Source organism: Erithacus rubecula (genome assembly GCF_903797595.1).
Source record: "Erithacus rubecula genome assembly, chromosome: 8".
NCBI classification, from domain to species: domain Eukaryota; kingdom Metazoa; phylum Chordata; class Aves; order Passeriformes; family Muscicapidae; genus Erithacus; species Erithacus rubecula.
The window spans coordinates 6842757-6863000 of NC_136659.1; the positions used below are offsets into that span (position 1 = coordinate 6842757).

At 36.8% G+C, this 20244-nt stretch overlaps 1 protein-coding gene and 1 long non-coding RNA gene across 2 annotated transcripts in view; both read right to left on the reverse strand.

Moving 5' to 3' along the window:
* The window catches only part of TFPI (tissue factor pathway inhibitor), a 211269-nt gene that overhangs the window by 107542 nt on the left and 83483 nt on the right, over positions 1-20244 (reverse strand). The gene's annotated exons all lie outside the window — the stretch shown is intronic.
* Positions 8358-20244, reverse strand: part of LOC306804328 — a 92889-nt gene continuing 81002 nt past the window's right edge. The window contains exon 3 of the long non-coding RNA XR_013774855.1: positions 8358-8819. This is a non-coding gene — a long non-coding RNA (uncharacterized lncRNA). The remainder of the gene's footprint in view (positions 8820-20244) is intronic.

A 20244-nucleotide genomic window follows, 5' to 3' on the forward strand; every position in this document is an offset into this window, starting at 1 on the left:
CTCACAAAGACACATATCTAGATCAACATTTTTTGAATTTATAAAAAGTAGACTGGAGGATTGGAGACTTCTCAGCTATACAGAACTCCCTCAAAGCCTCTCCTGAGATTCCAGACATAGACTATAGATGCTCTCACTTTTTTTTTCTTATACGTGTTTGATAAGTTTGGCTTTGATGACCCAAATGATACAAAGCTTCCTGTCAAATACTGGTAATAGCAAAAGTGGTTTAGAATAGAGAAAAATATATTTGCACAGCTTCAGCAGCACCCAAGGTTTTTAAAATGGTCTTAGATGTTTCCCCCATGAGGCAATAGAAGCTTATGAGTAATATCCCTTGCCTTCCCCATCTCTGACCCAACAGCATTCCACTGGTCTGAGTTCAAATATGAAGAAAACAAACTAATTCCCTTCAGTTAATAAATGTTAATATAATCAATCCCATCATCCTTTTATCCCATGGAAAAATGCACTGTGTAAGCCTTATGCCATTATTAAAAAATGCCCAAGCTCATAATTGTCATATAACAAATTCTCTTTCTAACTTCTAGCTATGAGGTATCTACATATTGCAATTTAAGTGAACTTACTCTTCCTGTCTGCTGTTACATCAATCTTCTAGCTAAATTGTACTTTTCCTTCATTTTAAGAACTTCACTGGTACCAGGTACTAGGGTAAGGAAAGCTTATTCCTAGAGGGACAAGACTGTCTGAGGAATTCCAAAAAAACTAGGAAAGGTTAAATGCAACCAAAAGAGTAAAGTGGAGGTCGGGGTACGAGGAAGACTAAAAATAAAAGATGATAGAAGGCCTGAAAAAGAGACCCAGAACTCCTTACATCAGTGCTTAGCCTGTAAGAAAGAAACTCAGTGCTTCTCTAAGTGACTTGCTCCCCAAGGATTCTCAGTTCCTGACCAGGGACCCATGCAATGCTTTTCTGACACTTTTCCATGCAGCCTTTCTCTTCCAAGTGCCAGCTGCCCGAGGCACATTTCCAGGCCTCTGCTTAGGTGCACACATTTGAACAGGGTTGAGGATAGAAGAAATCACTATCAAATAATGAAAATACAAAGCCTACTTCTCTAAGGTGACAGGTCATTCTATGCTGAACACAAGAACAAGCTTAAATGGCAGATGCCTTCAGCTTGTACTAGAATCTACTTGCTTTAGTTTTAGCTATACCAGACCATAGCTACTGATTTCTGTAGTGCTTAGGCAGATAATGTGGGGGACAATCTCAACATTAATCTAGAAAATTAAATGACAAATATGATGGGAACATGCAGGTCTGAGTTGATATGCCTCAGGCTGTTTTTCTCTGATTTTAGAATGAATGCCATAAGCTGAATAAACAGTTTATATCTGCACTATTCCCAGTCAGAGACATCAAAACTCATTAATCCTTGTTAAGTAAAAAGAACCCTCCCTGTCAATTCCTTGCTTGTGTTGAAAAGCAAATTCAGCAGAAGCATTATTGAGCATCCATGCACCTGTGCAATAGATAATAGTAGGAATTCTACCACCTCTTACAAAAGGCAGTGACTTACAGGACAGCTGAGGTCAAGGAAAAAGCAGGCAGAGAAAAACATTAAAAGGTCCTTTGGAAGATACTGGATATTTTTTCCTGTTTAGAGTTTTAACACATGCTTATCTTGTTCATAATTACCTTGATAATTGATAACCTACATACTCTTCTTGGTTTATGCACATATAACGTACACATTTTGTCTGATAAAATCTGTGCTGAATAATTGGACTGATGTTCGTCCCAGTTCAAGTTTGTCCTTGATCTTCCTGAATCATGCTTCTTTTATATTTAATTTAGCATAATGTCTAGCACTGTATCTCAGCTGTCAGCAGCAAGTAAGAGCTGCAAGACACGAAAAGGCAACCCCTTCATCTGCCTGTGTGACAACTCCTGGTGCCAAGCTAAAGCAGCTTTTCCAGCACTGTCTGACAATGCAGAGAGAGCTTAGGTGGAACAAATTGTTCAGCTTGGAGCTGGAATGGGAGAGTATTGACAGCCCATACAAAACAAGGAGCAGGCTTAGTGTCTCAGTGGAGACATTAAACAGGGCCCTGTGGGTGCTGTGTCAGCACTCCCACACAAAGCACCCACACAAAGTTCTTACAGCCAAATCACTTCACTTGGAATTAAAGAAGGAAGAGACACTCACAAGATCAGTAATATTTAATAATGTGAGCAATGGCTTTCAGAAGCCTGTATTTAGTGTTTTTTTAAACCTCAATTTCTGCAGAATTTTATGTTCTTCCATCAACTCCTCTGACCTTGTTTTTGACAACAGCAAAGTGCAAAATATTCCAAATATTGCAAATTACGTAGGAAAGTGAGTAACACTGGCTCATGTTTGGATGTGAATTTAATTGAACATGAGGACACAAGAATTAGACATATCTTTCATCAGTCCCACTCTGCTGAGAAAGATGTAAAAAGGAGTTTTCTGACAAAGGATTCCAGGAAGCCAACAGAAACACTAGTGCTCATTCAACCCAAAAGAACATTTAAGAGACCTGACGACCTGACACACAAGAGATTTGGTTATAAGCACATCAGGAAATGAAGAAAAAAAAAAAAAAGCCAAAGTGTCAATAAACTTTACTTGAAGTTACAAACTTACCTACAGTTCTCTCAACTAATTTGTTTTCCATAGCAAAACCCTATATGATGAAAGCTATCTTAGGAAGCACATCCATGGACAGAGTGAGCAGAGCAGCACACCTGACTGCAGTGAGGCAGCCCCAGAACAGCAGAGATTTGTCACTGAGCAGGTTTGGTTTGCTTGCAGGGGAGCTGAAAGCCACTTGGCTCAGATGGCACTGCACAAAGAGAGCAGCACTGCTTCTGTCACCTCTGGGAGCAGCCCAAAGTGTGCCTCACTCCCAGCAGCTCAGCTGACAGGTAAACTCTGCACTTTGCTTGTGTCTGTACAATGCACATCCTCAATCCTAAACTGAGAGTAACTGCATTAAAGCTAAATTAAATCTGGAATGTATCTATAATCCTTCTATTGACAGGAGGAATTATCAAGGCACTCACACTCTACTAATTGCTATGACATTGTCCAATAGCTGAAGGTAAAAACACCAGTAATGCTGATAAGGAGCATACAAACCACTTGAGATCTATCTCATAGGAAAGAGTGGCAATCAAAATCTCTTACTATCATGTAATTTCTTTTTGTTTAGATTATTTTTTTAATAGAATATGCTCATTAATGTTCACAAAGTTTATAGTCAAGGTTTATGAAACTTGTTTTTCTCAGTTTCAACTGTTTTTTATTGCTTCATTTCATTAAAAACAATTACTTTTTTTCCTGTCAAAAAAGACAAGAATTGGGAAATACAGGAAAATATATAGAGAATAAAGAGGGTTATTTCAACCTGTCATGAACAATGTCTAGCAAAAACCTAATTTTTATTGTAAAATTTTTTTTAAGCACTTAGAGGTGTTTAAGTGGCTAACAGATGCAGAGGTGAACAACCAATGCTGTGCTTCTCAAGTGAAATGAGGTACTTACACGGAAAGAATTTTTGTAATAGAAAGACAATTACTTTTTTTATATCTTCCTTGGAGCCATAAGGTTACTCTAACAATCTTGAACACAGAAACCACTTGTTTTATCCTTTATTCCCTATTGAATTTAATTTGCTACATTCTGTAGCCTACATACATTAAAGTAGCTATAGGTGAAGGAATTTCACATGCAAGTTTTCAAGCAAATTACTTGTTCTATGAAAAGAAATTTTCATAATGTCAGTAGTAAATATCTTGGTTCATAAAAGCTTTCCAGGTCTCTACTTTCCAGTAAAAAGCAGTTGGAATTACAGGAAACTTCTGAAAATGTAGGTTTTCCATAGTACTTTGCAGTGGAATATGCATTATTATCTATTAGGCATTTGTGCTGCACACATCTTTGATATAAAACCAAATCACGTATATATATATATATGTTCCTTCTCTTCCTGCATTTATATTTTTGACAGAAGATGAATGACCTCTTTCTTTCTAGCTCCATCTTTTATTTTTAATGTTAAAGAAAATACATTAAAAAGCATGGTTGCATCTATTACTGGCTGTTTTCCTCCCTGTCAGATAGAAAATCATTGGCACTCACATCTGGAGTGTCACAGGACAAAATGAAAACTTCATAATGAAAAAACACAGGGAATGCACTTTTCCAGGCTCCCAGCTGAAAAGATTTTTCAATGCAATCAATTATTAGAAGTTGAGAGTTTGGAATGTGGATAATTTCTAGTCAATTTCTAGCAAGAAATAGGAAACATGAATATAGAATATTGAGAAAAAACTGTGGGTTTAGCTCTCTGATATATAACTACCTACATGGTCCAACACCAATCAACTTTTCCTGATATTTTGTGCAGTTTGTCCCTAAGGACACTGGAAAATTGAGATAAAAGGACAGAAGAGTTGCCAGCAGAGGTTTTGACTTGTGATATGAATGGCTCTGACCAAGTGACAGGACAAAGATGGGTATTAACAGCAGGTTTAGAAGTGTTTGCAGGTATATTTTACCTGATCCACCAGGCAGTTTTTGGGAAAACAGGTCTGTTTGTTTCCAGAATTCTAAGTTTGTGCTTATACTCTTTTATATTGGCAAAGAAATCTTTAACTTTTTTTTTATTTTTTATTTTTTTTTTCACTTCCATGAAGGAAACTCTGAAGAAATATAGTTCTCTTCATTGTTCTTGTTTGTTGTTTGAATTTGGTTTTTTGGGTTTTTTTTTGAGAAGAGGAACACCAAAATGTATTTCTCACCCACCATCTGAGTTCAAATCATTGCAAGTGATTGAGGTTTAGCTTTAGAAGCCTGGAACTAAACAGGAGCAGCTGAATCATAGCTGAGAATCATTATCTGCTAGATATGAAAAGGTCTGACCAGTTTCTGCAGCTGGGCTGACCATACATTATTATTTTGCTCAAGCCCTAATATATTCAGCAATGTCCTAAAATAGTTTTCATGGCATCTACAAAAGGAGATTGGAACAAGAAACTGCTGTTGTCTGTTAGACCATAAAAAATTACATAGAATAAAGCCATCTAGTACTTATGTATTTAACAGTTCAGATTGCTTATGCAAAGTTTTCAGTTTGTTAAATTATAAACCTGCTAGAGACACAAAATGCATACATTCATAAATGGATATAGAATTAAAAAATGAAAAGTGAGGGTATATTGCCTTTTGGCAGCCTCTTAAAAAGAATGAAAAATGGACATTGTCTAGGATCACTGTTGTCCTGCAGTCATACACACAATCACTCAGAGCAAATGCAGCCCCTTTTTAAAAATTGCTTTTGTTTTGGTGCTTTCTGTTTTGTATTTTAGACAGTCAACATAGAAAAAAATGCCCAAACAGACAGTTGGGGTGGTCACTGCCCAGATGGTAGGGGATTGACAAGAGATTTTTGCTGGTTTTTTCCCCTTTTACCATTTCAAGTATTCATCATGTAAATCTGTCCCCTTCAGTTCAGCATGGAAATCCCCTCACTACAGAAAATGCTTCTTTGGGAATATGAAATCAATTCCTGTGCAAAGCAAACTGGGCAGAGTGTTAGTGCAAGCCATAAGAATGCTTTTGATTGAAAGAGCCCTGGTAAGATTCAAGGCAAACAATATTTTTTTACCAGGTCTGCAAGTCTGACCACCCATATCCACTGATTTTAGAAGGTAATGAAAGTGCCAAAGGCTGTGCTGCCATGATCTGTGGAGATGGCATTCAAAACCACTGGGCATTCATAATTAAGTCCCCTCCTGACTTACTCATTCCTTTTAACATATGAAACTACTCAGAAGTCACTTTAAAAAAAATTTTGATTTTTTTAATGTCATTTTTAAGAATAAGAACACAAAAAGTTTTTCTCCTTTCCTAGAAAGTAAGTATGTATGCGTGCAAATAAGTATGACAAAGTAAGAGTCAGCAAAAGTTATTATTTTATGACTGCCATTTAAAAGACTTAGGAATTGACAAGAGAATTATTTCATTATCTCTGCTTTTGTTGGCACTTATAGCAATGGTATCTGCTTTTCTGAAAATCCATTTCTAGAACATAAGGGTGCAAAATTACTGAGATTACTTTGTTAAGTCATATAAGTATATATGACAACTTGTTTTCTGGAATAATTCCCTAAAAATCCAAAGACCTTTGAGATGAGAACCTTTCTAACCCCACTAATGAGAAATAGTGTTGAGTTGAGAGAAAAGGAAATGCTACCTACAGAGTATTTTGGGTTTTATGAAGTTGGTGACAGTTACAAACATCTGAAAGGAGAGACATTACACCACCTTAGCAGCACTGTCTTCAATAACCCAGCATGGAAACACGAGTCTGTGTTACAAAACAGCCACACTCTGGGTAATCATTAGACCCCCTAAGGCTGCTCTGTTTGGAGATTTTAGTAAAGTTTTTTACAGTTTTAAATGACAAAAAAAAGGAGAAAGTTATTCCAGGGCTATAATTGAGGACAAAACCCTGTCCTCTAAACATTTGTGCTTATAAATATGCTAATCTTGCTATCATTTTGCCTTAAAAGGCAGCAGCCTTTCCTTTACAGCTCCTGACATGCTTTGATGTGCTGCCCATTTAACTGGTTTAGATGGTATTTTAAAGCAGAATTTAAGAGCATCAGACAACACTGTCACTGTCTTCAAAAAGAGGCTGTTGTTGCTGTAACCAAAGTTTAATAACCATGTGGGAGGGAGAGGAGTTCAAAGCAGAGATGGGAAACCTGGGACCTCAGTAACATCTGGTGCCTTTTTCACAGGTTACAAGAATTAAATCGTACAGTGCTTTAGAAACGATTCTGTTTGCTTCAATGTGCAAAGATAATGCAAGCCACAGAGGATGACAGCAAGGTTGGGGATCCTGATAAATCTAGTATTTAGAACAGTCTATCTCTTTCTACAGTACCCATCAAAAACTTACCAGAGCTCTTGGGCAAAAAAGACAAGACATTTTTTTAAGTGCAAGGATCATTTGCACTAAATAGCCCTGACAAGCAAATTTATTCCAGCATGAATATTTACAACACCTGGCTGTCTGAAAGCAACCAGCTTTAAGAAGAGGTAAATAAATCTTCATCTTAGTAAATGATAGGGCTGGAAGTTTTATATTTCTTCAGTGAGAGCTAAATCTGATCCAGGAGCTAATGGGGAGAAAGAGATCCTTTCCTTTGACTCCAGGGAATTTTTGATTAGGCTCTTGATTTAAGTTATTATTTTTTATTTTAAAATAATGTCCACCATTTGGAATTTTCCATGGTGCTTATGAAGTATGATTCAAATTTAAAATAGAAAAACCAGTCCCCTCCCTTCCCAGATAATGACTAAAAATCTCCAAACACTTTATTTCAAGTAATGCCTTTACTGCCAATAACAATGGAAAATACAAATTTTGTTAACTCAGATTACTCAAACCCAGCTTTGCATCTTTAACTTTGTTTCTAAAGAGAGAAAATTAATACAACTTTGTGCTATTTCTCCTATTTGCCTTCCCTCCTCCCACTAAAGCAAGTCAGAGTTGATAAGAAAAGTAGATAATACAGAGAAAGGTGAGAAGTTTTTTATATTTCTCTCACTCTCAGGTTGAAGAGTTTATTATTTTCATAGAGCCTCCTCCCCCATTTGTGGGTCTATCATGCAGGAACAAACATTCAGCCTCAGGCTCTCAAACTGGCCTCAAGAGAAGGAGTGTGGATGATTTTCAGATTTGTCCCTTTCTCCCAACAGACAAAAGCCTTTTTATTTTTCTGATTATTCTTTATAGCAGTACTTGCATAACATTGCATTTTTGTCTCACTGACTGTCAGCTAGCACTGAGAAGAATCCTTCTTTTTCCTGGCCACTTCTAAAGCCAAATTGATTATTCTCAGCCTTTCCAAATTAGCCATTCAAATCTTATTGGTTGATTCTTTTGTTTCTAAGCTTTCATCTACAGGGAAATTTCACTTTTGGGAATTTATTCCAGCTGACTAAGCCAAGCATTCTTTGTCATTAACTTATATTTCTGTTTCTGATTATAAAACCACCACAGAAATCTGGCCTCCTTGGGATGAATTTTTTCCTTAAGCCCCAGATCACTGAATGCCACAGGTTTTTATCACATCCTGACACTAACAATCCTGTGAGGTGCATTTTACTGGGGAATTAAAACCTGGTTAATTGCCTAGGTCTGATTGCAACTCTGGACTGGGACCTTCACTTATGAAGGACTTGTCTAGAGGGACACCCTTTCAGAATTGAAAATCTTGTGGAGTAAAAAGAATTTAAACGATTTTCTAAAAACCTTAAAACTACATTTTCATAAATAATGCTGTTACAATGTATAAGCTACAGTATGAAGAGCTTGAGAACTGGACCCTTCCCAATTCCTCATTTTTTTTTCCATTTCCAGTCACCTGTTTGAAAACAAATTTCATATTTTTTATTGCCCAAACTGTTACCTGGAATTAGAAAAAATAATTTACCACATAAGAATAAATCTAGATCTAAATTCTCCTATTTCATAGACAATTAATAACAAAATCTCACAGAGAAAATACCTTCTATGTCTTCCCTACATGGGGAAGGCTTAGGTTGATTATTGGAAAAGGATCTTCCTCCAGAGGGTGGTTGGACATGAGACAGTCTGCCCAGGGAAGTGGTCACAGCACCAGCCTGACAGAATCCCACAAATATTTGGGCAATGCTCCCAAGCACAGGGTGTCATCTCTGGGGTGTCCTGTGCAGGGCTGGGAGTTGGACTTGATGATCCTTGTGGATCCTTTCCAACCCAGGATGTTCCTGGGAAAACAGAAAATAAATTTTAAACAAAATGTAAGAAAATTAAACAATCTCATTAAATTCTTCAGGATGCTATCATGGTTTCAAATACCCAGAAGCTGTTAAAAAACAACAGCAATTTTTTCTCATCATAACACCACAAATACCACATAAAACTTCATATTGGTCCTCTGGTGCAGGCATTGGAATGCAAGCACTTTATTATACATGTGGTTCTTACTGCTCACAAAGCTCACATTCCATGCCAAGGCTGAGAAAGGAATAAAAGGGCAGTCAAGGATTTATCCTCACACATACAATAGTTTGCACACAACATGATTAAGGTACAAAGAGGACTGATGTAGATCCAAATGGATATCTATTTATTTATTTTATGCTTCTTCCTATTTTCAAAAACCAAGAAGTACCACATGTCTAAAATAATTTTCATTGTTGAAGATTTTGTTTGTTTATTTAAAAGTTAAATGGATTAGAATTTAGGTGTCTTTTACTTTTCTTTACAGTTTCAGTTCCCAAATAGCATTGCCACTTGGGATTCCTGCAGTAACCCATGAAGACTGTGACAGAAAGGGCAAAATAGGAACTAAGAGAAATTGGCTTTAACCCTAATTGAATCAATGGCTCATTCAATGAAACACCACCAAGACACATCCAGCTCAGTTGGAAAAAAAGGGTTCACAAAACAGAGCTAGCCTGGGGAATTCCTCACTATAGAAAAGGAGTTACAGAAATATATGGTGAGCTAGAGACATTTTCTTTTAATGAAAAGCCTGAAATACAATTTTCAGACTAAGCCAGAATTTATTACTGCATTTCAAATATGCTACTGTACCAGAATAGCTGCAGATTCTTTGCCCTTACTGTGTTCCTTGTTGTTATCCTTAAATTTGATCTTGCATTGATCAACATAAGGCATGACAGTAACCAAAGGCATCAGGATGCTTCAAGGACAGACTTTATGGAAATACAGGGAGATAAATTGCAATAAATTTTATTCACATCACTGTATATGCTTTACATTTTTTTCAGTCAACAATTTCCATTCATACACCCCTGTCTGTAAGGAGAAGCAAAACCCTCTGACCCAAACTCCTTGTTTTCTAAATATGAATGGCACTTTGTCATGGTCTTGTGAAACCACAGCTGTGACTAGTTTCTCTACTTTCGTTTTTGTTTATTGTGCAGAAATACATCTGATTCCTGACACTTAAGAATGCAGTAAATGATAAGAAATATTCCTCCATTTTGTGTTACATCACATGAGCCTACTCCTACAAGGATGAGTCACTGTGCTCACTGCAGTTCAAACACTCTGCACTTTTATCAAAACTGTCCAAAGCATGGCTGTTCTATTTTTATGTTAACCACAAGCAAACATTTTCAAGGTATGTATTGGACTTCCCTTAGGCCATGATTTTTAATCCTTTGAAAATGTATTTACTGTCTTTTCCAAGCATTCACAGCCAGCTGATATTACATTGGCATTTTGCCTTCTCATGATGCCATGTGCCAATTTCTGGAGACTATCATGCAAATGACAAGAATTTAAATAATTTGTTACATCCTAAAAGTTGTAAGTCCCTTCTGTATGGCATTGTCATACAAATGCATGGCTGCCAGCTTGTTCTTGTAGGTTTAGAAGTTAGAAAAAAAGTAAAACATGGAAGCTAAAGACTCAGAATGATAGCAAGTAAAATGAGATTATTACAATGACTGAAATTGAAAGGTAATACAACTTTTTGAGAAGGATTTAACCTTGAAAATAAGCAAATACTTATAGAGAAAACAAAGGCTTCTATATTTACAAGGGCTGAAACCATACCATAGACAAATAAACCACAAAACTAATTTTCACAAAACCTCACAAGACTATCCACAGTCCTATTTTGATGGTCCAAACTATTGCCAAAACTTTTAAGAGAGTACAAAAATTTCGCCTGCCACTTTCCAATATTAAAAAACTATGTTTTGGGGTTTTTTTTCAAATTCCATATCTTTGTAACTAAACATTAAGATCCATTCACAGGTCTTATCCTGGCTCTCAAATACATTTTGCTGCACATGAGAGAAAAATATAGCTTGTGTAGGTATAGCAATGATATCAGAAGAGAAATCATCTATAAAACAAAAGAAGGGGAAAAAAGCCAGGAAATAAATAAAATCTGAATCTCAGCACAGATGAGCCTGCAATGGACAGCAACAGAGGAAGCCATCAGGAATTATATCCTGCTAAATACCAGCATATTTCACTCACTTGTACATACTCCTGTACAAAACATCAGACCTGTGCTAAACCAGCAAGCAAAGCATGGAATATAAAAATTGATTACAGCTAGAGCAGCAAATTCAGAGCAGTGACTCGGACCTATTCTGTCCCTGCATTATCTCCTGCAGAACAGATATTACCCATCTTTAAACAGTAACAATATGAATAAATCAAATCATTCACCAAAAGCCTCTTTGAACATTTGAACTCTGTGACCATTTCCTAGAGGAAAAAAGCAAAACCCTCTAAGTGACCTAGGCCACAGTTCACTGCTCCCATGCATCTGACACAAGGGTGAAATGGATTGGAAATATTTGTTAATTAATATACTGAAGCACATAAGGCAGGAATGTCAGAGAGGTAAGACATTTTTTTGAAAGGAAGTTTCATAGTAAGCTCAAGATACAATGGGATTTTAAGCTCTTAGTGAAAATGTATCTGCCATCCAAAAACCAAAACAACTTAATGGAGAAATTCCTATGGGCTGGTTACTGATCCCAGATCTGCTCTAACAGTTAATCTCCCTGAAAGGCTCTTAGAGCAGCAGTAAGGACAAAGCAGGTCTCCCTACATATTAACTCTGGGATGGTGACACAAATTCAGCTGATAAATGGTCACACTTAACTTGCTATTGTCAGGATACACAGGAGACTTAGTTATATCTCTGAATATCTGCAGTAAATCACCATTTTAACTGGGGCACTGCTTCGGATCCATGTTGGTGGTTACTATTGGGTTTTCTTTTTTTTTTTAATAAGCTCCTCATTTTGTAGCTAAACAGATAAATCATTGTTCACTGATATCAAGAAGCAGGTCACTGTAATTGATCTGACATGAAAGTAGGAGGAAAATACCCTGACTTCACTTGAAATTACACCGCTGATCCTGAGATACTGTTCCCTCACTCCCCTTGTGAAGCTCCTGTCACATATTCTTGAGAGCAGCAGGCATTATTTCATAGTTTAGTTACTTTAAATGGATGCTTTCAAGCATCAGCTGGTGAAGATACAGGTACAACTACACAATTCTTTCAGCTCTTCAAAAAACTATTTTCTAAATAAGTAAGAAAAGTCAGGAGTGTGTGACATCCTTTTCAAAACATGTAAGCCAAAAGAGACTAATAATAAGCATTTGTGTGATGTGGTAATAGGGATAGGATGCCCTGCGGCATTGATTGGCTAGAAAGCTAATCAAAGTCTCATTCATATGTATAAGCATCAAAAACTCAGTTATCTTGATACTCTGATATCAACTCCTATCTAACCAAAGAGCTCTGATTACTTGCTCTGCTGAATTCTGTAAGGGTTACTTTTTGTCTGGCTGACATATATCAACTGACTAGATAAAGCAACATTTGTATCAGACTCAAATATTTCTAAATTCTAAGTCTCAATCATCGAGGTGTTAAGGACAACTCCAGTGACTCAGTGTCTTTTGATTCCATAAGTGTCATAGTATAGACTGCATGGCAACAGTTCAATCCTAAATTGCCACTGAAGCAATGACAGTATAAAATTCATTTATGACTGAAGAATAGTAGAGATGCCAAGTGCCCATTTAGCACACTTATTATCCAAAAAAATGGTGGTGTCAATTCCATGATTGAATACATTCCCTTAAGAGGCCTGACTATTTGAGGGAATTGAATTTTAATTACTTTCTGATAGAAGATTATGAAGCATATTTAAGGGCAGAACTTAAGTATGTGGTTTAATATTTCTCTTTCACTGAGGAAATCAGTAGAAAGAGAACTAGAGGAATACTTTCCAGACTGTCTACCAATTTCAGGAACCTCAGTTAGAGTTACCAGGATGGTGTGTCCTGAAGGAACTTGAACATTTGTACCAAAATCCAGCAAATATTACCCAAATCATAAATAGATGTTTTCTACATTAGAGTAACCAAGCCTAAAGTTAAAAAAGAGCTGTTAGGCACCAAGTGATAGTGTGACTTTCTATGATGAAAGCCACCAGCTGAATTCAGGATAACCAAATGCAGCTGGAAAGTATTGCTTAGTTAAGTAAAATAACTCTGCAGTTCATAGGACAGGAACTCAGTGTGATTCATTTGCCACATAGAGAAATAATTGATTGTACACAATTTCACTTATAACAATGTAATGGTTTGAGAATTAGGATACTCACCTTTTGGAACAAATAGAAAGCAGACTGTGCATACTAAAGAGTCTAGAGAGTGAGTAATAATTAGAGAACTGAAAGAACCTGAAAATATTTTCTCTCAACTGTTTTAGGTGTAAACAGAAAACCAGGATTCGGTTTTTAAAAACATCACCAAGGGTAGCAATTACTTGTTTTTACCCATTGGCTGAGTAGTTTAGGAGCTCTTTTTGAGATGCAAACTTGTGCAGAACTCTGCCCTTAGTCTAAGAGAATCAGAGTTCAAATCCTCCATTTTATAGTATTTTCCTAAATATTAATGTACAGTACTTAGCCCTGAGCACCAGTTCCCACCACTGAGGGGTTTCCATTCCTCATTACAGGTATGAAATCCAGAAAGAAAATCACCCCACCTGCAGCCCCTAGCAAAGACATATCCAGAGAATAAAAATCCTGAATAAAGTGGAATCCTTCAGCAGAAGAATTCACATAACCAACCAGACACTTGCCATGTCACACTGAAATTTTACTAGTGGAGACAACATCCAGTCTATGAAGCAGCACCAAAATTATTATTGACTGCCCAGTTATGAATCCCTGGAGCCAGTCATGCCTGTATATTATAGACTCTACTGATGTGATCTGGATGAGATTTACACAATATCTATTTAAAGAAAAGAAACACAAGTTAGTTCAGCAGTCTTTCTCAAGCACTTCTCAAGTTAGGCAGCTTAGGTGTGAAAGGCTTTTGTTCTAGCTTTGGGCCATGACCACTGAAAGCTCTTGCCACCAGCTGATGGCTCATGGCTCCTGCAAAGGGACCAACAGCCCCACTCCTGATGCTGATGAGAAGGAACTGTCTGTACACAGCAAGTGAATCCAAAGCCAGCACAGCTCAGGAGCTGACAGCTGTGTGGTCTGGGGACCTTCATTCCTGTGAGCTGTCACATTGCTCATCTGGGCTGAAGTACAACTGTGTACAAGTGTGGCACTGCTCCTCCAGCTACTGGCAGGAGTTTCTGCAGGCATTACAGCTTCCACTGGTGACACACTGAGTGTCTGTCTGCTCAGAGAGCAGATTCCTGAGACCAGAATGGCAGCAAACTGTGGGAACAAGGTCTCCATGCAGTTAAATGCCAAGTTTAAGCACCCATCTTCAAAATTGTTAAGATATTGTTATATTTTAGCTCCTTGCTGACTTTCATAAAAATTAGAAAGGACTCAGGAAAGATAAAAATGTGCAGACACACATAAGAGACTGGTTGTATTTGTTACAGCTGAGACTTTATCACGGTACATTAGGATAATTTCATCTGCAAAAAATATTGACAGAGGCTTCCACAGAATTAATATTTCAAGTCATTTCCTTGTTCCATCAGCACTTCTCTGCATTTGCCAGTCTTCCACATTTAATGTAGTAGTGTCAGTCTGTAGGAAAAGCTGCAGCTAATTTGTCTAGTTTTTGACCTTAATGAATGAAACAAATTATTCCATTTACTTGAGCAACATTCTGATTCAACAGCAATTTTCTCAGCAAAGCAATTCCACTGCAGTTCCAGTGCAGGGAAATATTTTCAGCCAATGTTTAGTCATTCTCACAAGTGTTATTAAACACTGTTAGTCATACACCAGCCATCCGTATCTCAAAACACTCAAATCTTGTATTAAGAAATGAGTATGGGGAAAGTCAGGAAAAAATAGCAGAAAATATTACTGAAAATTGCAAGACAATCAAAAAACTGAATAAGATTACACAGGGCTGGCTTAGATATTATTTGAAATAAAATGTTAATACTATTGCACATTGCTTATATGTGACATTTGAGTATTTTCTGAAGTGATGTGCAGATAACACTCATTTGCCCACAATCATATCACCACAAAGCAAGACAAAGAATTAATGAATAAAAGCCTTAACATTTCACTCAGTTTATCATCATGAAAGCAGAACAGCATTGTTAGATCAGAAAGGATCTACAGAGCAACACACTTGTGAGATAGATGGAATTGTATAATCACATTAAAGGATAAATTCAAGGTTAACTGCTTGGAAGTCCTCATTAGAGAGACTGTGTGGTAAGCAGATATCATAAAATCACTGAATTCTTTTGTTGTTGTTTCTATGCTGAACTAGATTTCTGATATTGTTGGGTACCTCTCTCTCATAATTCAGTATTTGACTGTTCTCTCTTTGATCAAAGGTTTAAAAATTTAGGAATGATTAATGATTTGGACGCAGAATTTATACTTAACAAACCCCATCTCTTTCACAAGCTGATTATTTGTATAAAACCTTTACATACATATCTTTGCTCCAATTTTAATACACAGGCTTTTTTTCTCCCCAAAACCTTTTTCAGACAAATAATCATCAGCTAAAATAAACATAGCTTACATGCTCTTTCAAATTTACCTGTTCTTAGAAGGAAATAAAATTACCCCCAAACTAAATTAAAACAAAATTCATATGCAGTCACGTGCATTCAGCGTGTATAGAAACAGAAAAAAGCCTTTTCCCAAGACAGCATTGCTGCTAAGACACAACTCAGTATCTGAAGTATGCTGTGCTTTTATGAAACCATATTCTCTCCCACACTTCAGCCCTGGCTCTCCACATCCCTTCAGGCTACACAAAAACACCACCCTAATTCAGAGACATGACACTAAAAAACATTGTTCTGATTCCAGCTGTTGGTTTGTCACTTTAATCATCTGACACCAAACTCTAGTGCCAACCTAGTTGCTGAGCATGTATGAATAGCAGAAAATTACTTGTGGGATGGGGAAATGTGAGCAATAAGTTAGGGGGAAATTCCAATTTCATCTATTTCTAAATGACAGGTATTTTCAAGGTTGCCCTTGAGGGTATATTCATCTCCTTTTAGACATACTGACTAGCACCACAGACCCCTGCCAACCTTCATTACTGAACAAAAGACTATCATTTAAAGCTTTACATACTGCTGAAATAGTAGTTTCTCTCTCATCACTGTTTGACAACTCTGACAAAGGTTTTAGACAAGGCTTTGAAATCAAGCTTGCAATGGGTTGGTCATGTCATCTATACAGATGGATCCCTGAGAGGTGGCAAACACACAGCAGTCCCCTAACACATGGACACAGCTAAACTTGGAAACCTCAAAGCATTAGCAGCTGTTTAATACAATCCTGATGTTAATTACTAAGCAGTCACAATGGCAAAACAAATACTTTTGTACAAAAAGAGCTGTAGCATTTACTCTGAAAGCATTTGCACATGCAGAAATCATTTGTATACACCAGCATGTTCCTCAGGTTTGTGCCTGGAGTAACTATAAAATATCATTTGCAAGGTGCTGCTAGAGATCACCTTGCTACTGCTAAGGTCCAGCTCCAGACTCACTCATGTGTCATGACCACTTCAGGGCAGCAGGTCACAAGGGGAAACAAGGGGCTCACCCCTTAGACAGCTTGACCCCTTTAAATAGTGGGGCTAGAGACAGATAATGGCATTAGGCAGTGAAAACCTTCTTTAGGAGTCTCTGTTTAAGGCAGACATTTGGAGTAGGATTTGTTTATCCTTTCTTGCCATTGATGAATAAAAACACTTGCATTTTGGAATTCTGAAACTTTCTCTTGTTCTACTAAGAATCCGTTAGTTTTAAGTCCTTCTAATGAAAGGTAATTAAAAATCTATCAAGTCACTAAGTAATTTCTAACTAGGAATCAATGTTATTTTCATATTTCTTTAAAGGTTTAAGAGTGTGACTATGTCTGAAGAATAACACAGCAATACTACTAAAATTCTTCAGTTTGAAAGACTTATGGAAACTCCATCCAGTATTACTGATAGTAATAGGACAATTAATTTGAATAGCAGAGGGTAACTCAATTTGTGCACTAAAGGAAAACAATTTGCATGGTACAGAAATACACATACTTAGAAGAACTGATGCCAGGAGAATTTAAAATTAAACTATCTTAATGTATTACTGGTATATCACACCATTTAATGAGATTTATTATCAGATTTTCTTCCCAGAATGCTAAGTCAAATATTGGTATAGGCACCTTACTAATATCTTATTTATACATGTTATTTGATAAGTATTTAATTTCACTTTCTTCACTCAGATGTGAACTTCCAAAGATCCTCTGCCAGGAACCTCAGTTATTGTAATTCTCAACATAGGCAGCTATATAAACAGAATTAAATATTTATTTGCATTTGATCTCATTTGTTCTACATTCCTACTTTTTTGTAGGTTGTAGTACGTATGTAAATATGTCAGACTACGAGAAAAATATGAGAGGTTGACTGCATGACAGACAGTGGAAAACTTAATTGTTTTTTCCCTTTTGAATTAAAGTATGTTTTATGTAACACAACACTAAGCATTTTATTGGATTTAGTAAACCTTCAAACACAAACACTTTTAGAAAATAACTTATAAATGGAAAGGTGAACTTGGTTACCTTATACATCTAAGCCTAAAGTATTGCAAATCTTGTGCAATTCTACAGTACACTAGAAGTCATGCAAACTCTTCACCTAGAAAGCACTGGACAAAGTGACAATAATAAAGAAGATTTTATTGTTCAGTTTTACAGTTTTAGCTTAAGTCATTACTTTTAAATAGTTACAAAGTCCTGTCAGAGCATTGTTGTCTGCTCTGCCTTTAGCACAAACAGCTGTGACCCACATAAGGGCTCCAAGTGAAGGAAATGTTGGAGAGGTGATTTTTTTTTAAAATAAGCTTAGAAATTAAGGACTGTTATCAGAAGCAACAGCCAACATCATGACAGGCCATTAATGTTCAGAGAAATGAATAAAAATCAGATATTTTCAGTCAAGGGCCTATTAACCATTAGAAAAGGTTTGTGTAATCATGGCAAATATCCAGAGTTCTCTTTTTAGTCTGATATCAATTTCTCTACCAGAATGTTCAGGACAGGAACAGGTATGAACTTCTTCCTATGCTATATATTAAATAATGAGCAAACCTGGTGTAAAGAGCACAATGCATTGAAAAGCATGTGCATTAATTTCCTTCACCTGTTGACTTGCAATTAAAGAAAATAACTTTGGGGGCTTTTTCCCCTAAGGGCATTTTCTTGCAGTTCCCTGAAGAGTTAGAGGAAGATAATATTTTTTTCAACTGAAGAAACTATTTTAATTCAAGGGTTTGCAGAGCTGACTTGCTATTCTTAAGTTGCCCATGTGACACCTTCCATTTTGAACATTTAGATCAAAGGATGCTTTCATATTTTTTTCTTTCTAATCACACCCATCATAGACTGTGTCTGTAGTTTTTAATTATTTTAAGAATTATGGAAAATTCTCTTCTTTGTTTTTCTAATTTATTTTTATTACCTAAAACAGTCCAATAGAAAAATTGTTCATTTGCCACAGATGGAGTCTCTCATTTTATCTGTCTGATCACTGATTCTGTGAAAGCTGCTGGCTGCATACTCCTGGAGGTCCCTGTCACTTAGAAAACAGTCCAGGCTTCCAATCCAATAAAAGTTTCTTAGGTAACCACAAGAAGAACATGTAAGAAAAGTACTTTCCCACTTTGCAGGTGCAAAAACTGAAGCAAAATTTCCAATACTTGATCTAATCACAACAGACATAAAAAAAAAAAAAAAAAAAAAGAAAAAAGATTTACCTCCAAACTTGATTTAAATCTAGTCAACTAACTGGATTTCATGTAAAGTGTTGAATTTTTAGGTAGCAAATGTGTTCTTTCAAGCTAGATGAGAAATGATGTGCTGATGTGCACTGGGTCTGTGGGAGTTTTCCACTGATCCAACCAGTTATTTAGAATCCAGCAGCTGAAGATTCTAACTATTTTTTTTCATTATTTCTTCTTCTCTCCTTATGATCCCAGTCTGGTGTCTACTGAATTCAAAAGAACCAGATCAATGGCTTAATGGGGTTTCCAATCTGCTGCAGAACTGAGATAAGGCTGTTTTCAGAGTGCAGGAAAATGTCAGAGCAGGGAGTGAGGCAGCACCACCCCAGCCCTGGCACCCCTGCAGGGGAGGAGGTGAGCCAGGGCTGACTGAGGGGTCATGCTGCCTTCCCCCTTCCCAAGGTGAGCCAGTGCTTTCTTGTCCATCCCAAACTGCCCTCCAGCAGGGATTTTCCAGGCCCTGTCTGGCTCCAGAGGAAGGAAACATTGCTCTGTATTCTGTAAACAGCCTTACCCTCCTTTGCACCATGTAATACTCCTCACAGCATTTTTCATAGCTGCTCTTCAGTGCCTACTGTAAGGAGCAATCTACTGGTACTTTTAAGAGTATCACATATCAAACAGTATCCTCTGCACAGCAGCCTTATAGCTGAGAGAAAACATAGTGAGACAAGGACATTAATTGCTCTAAAACCAAAATATTAGATTGAAAGAGCTACCTCATTCACCCAGGAATAGCATACTGATGCTGTACATCTGTACATGAGTATTGTACCTAATCTATTTAATCATCAAAGAGCAGACTTTATATATAAAGCAAAATCAGAACTTCTATCTTCTCCCCCAGAGTGCTAAGCAAAACAGCAGCTGTTATATGTATTCATACAGTTGAGAATAAGCAATTCTTCCAGTTCAAAACTGGAAAATTTTCTTTCTTGCATTTTGGGCTCACAGCTGAGATAAATAATCTGTGTGGAAACAGAAACCACTGCTTCCAGTCTTGAAAGATCTATCCATTACAAAAAGGAAAAGTTGGTGGCACAACAGCAAAGAAACCTGAACAATCACCCCCTAATGCTTAGGGTAAATCACAAATTTTAAAAAGCATTTTGATCATTAAACTCTCAGATTTGATCCCAAAAAATAGAAATTTATCAAATAGATTGATTGATAGCACTAGAATCTATAACTCTAAAGACAATGAGCTTTTTCAAATATCAAAAGAAATCTAATTCAGCATGTGTTTGGCAGAACTAGTCTTTTAATAGAAATCACCAAAGTTCAGTTTGGAACCATAAATACTGAAACATAAACAAGCTAATTGCACTATGCTAATAGGCATGTTCCAAACTTCTTTTTAAAATGGG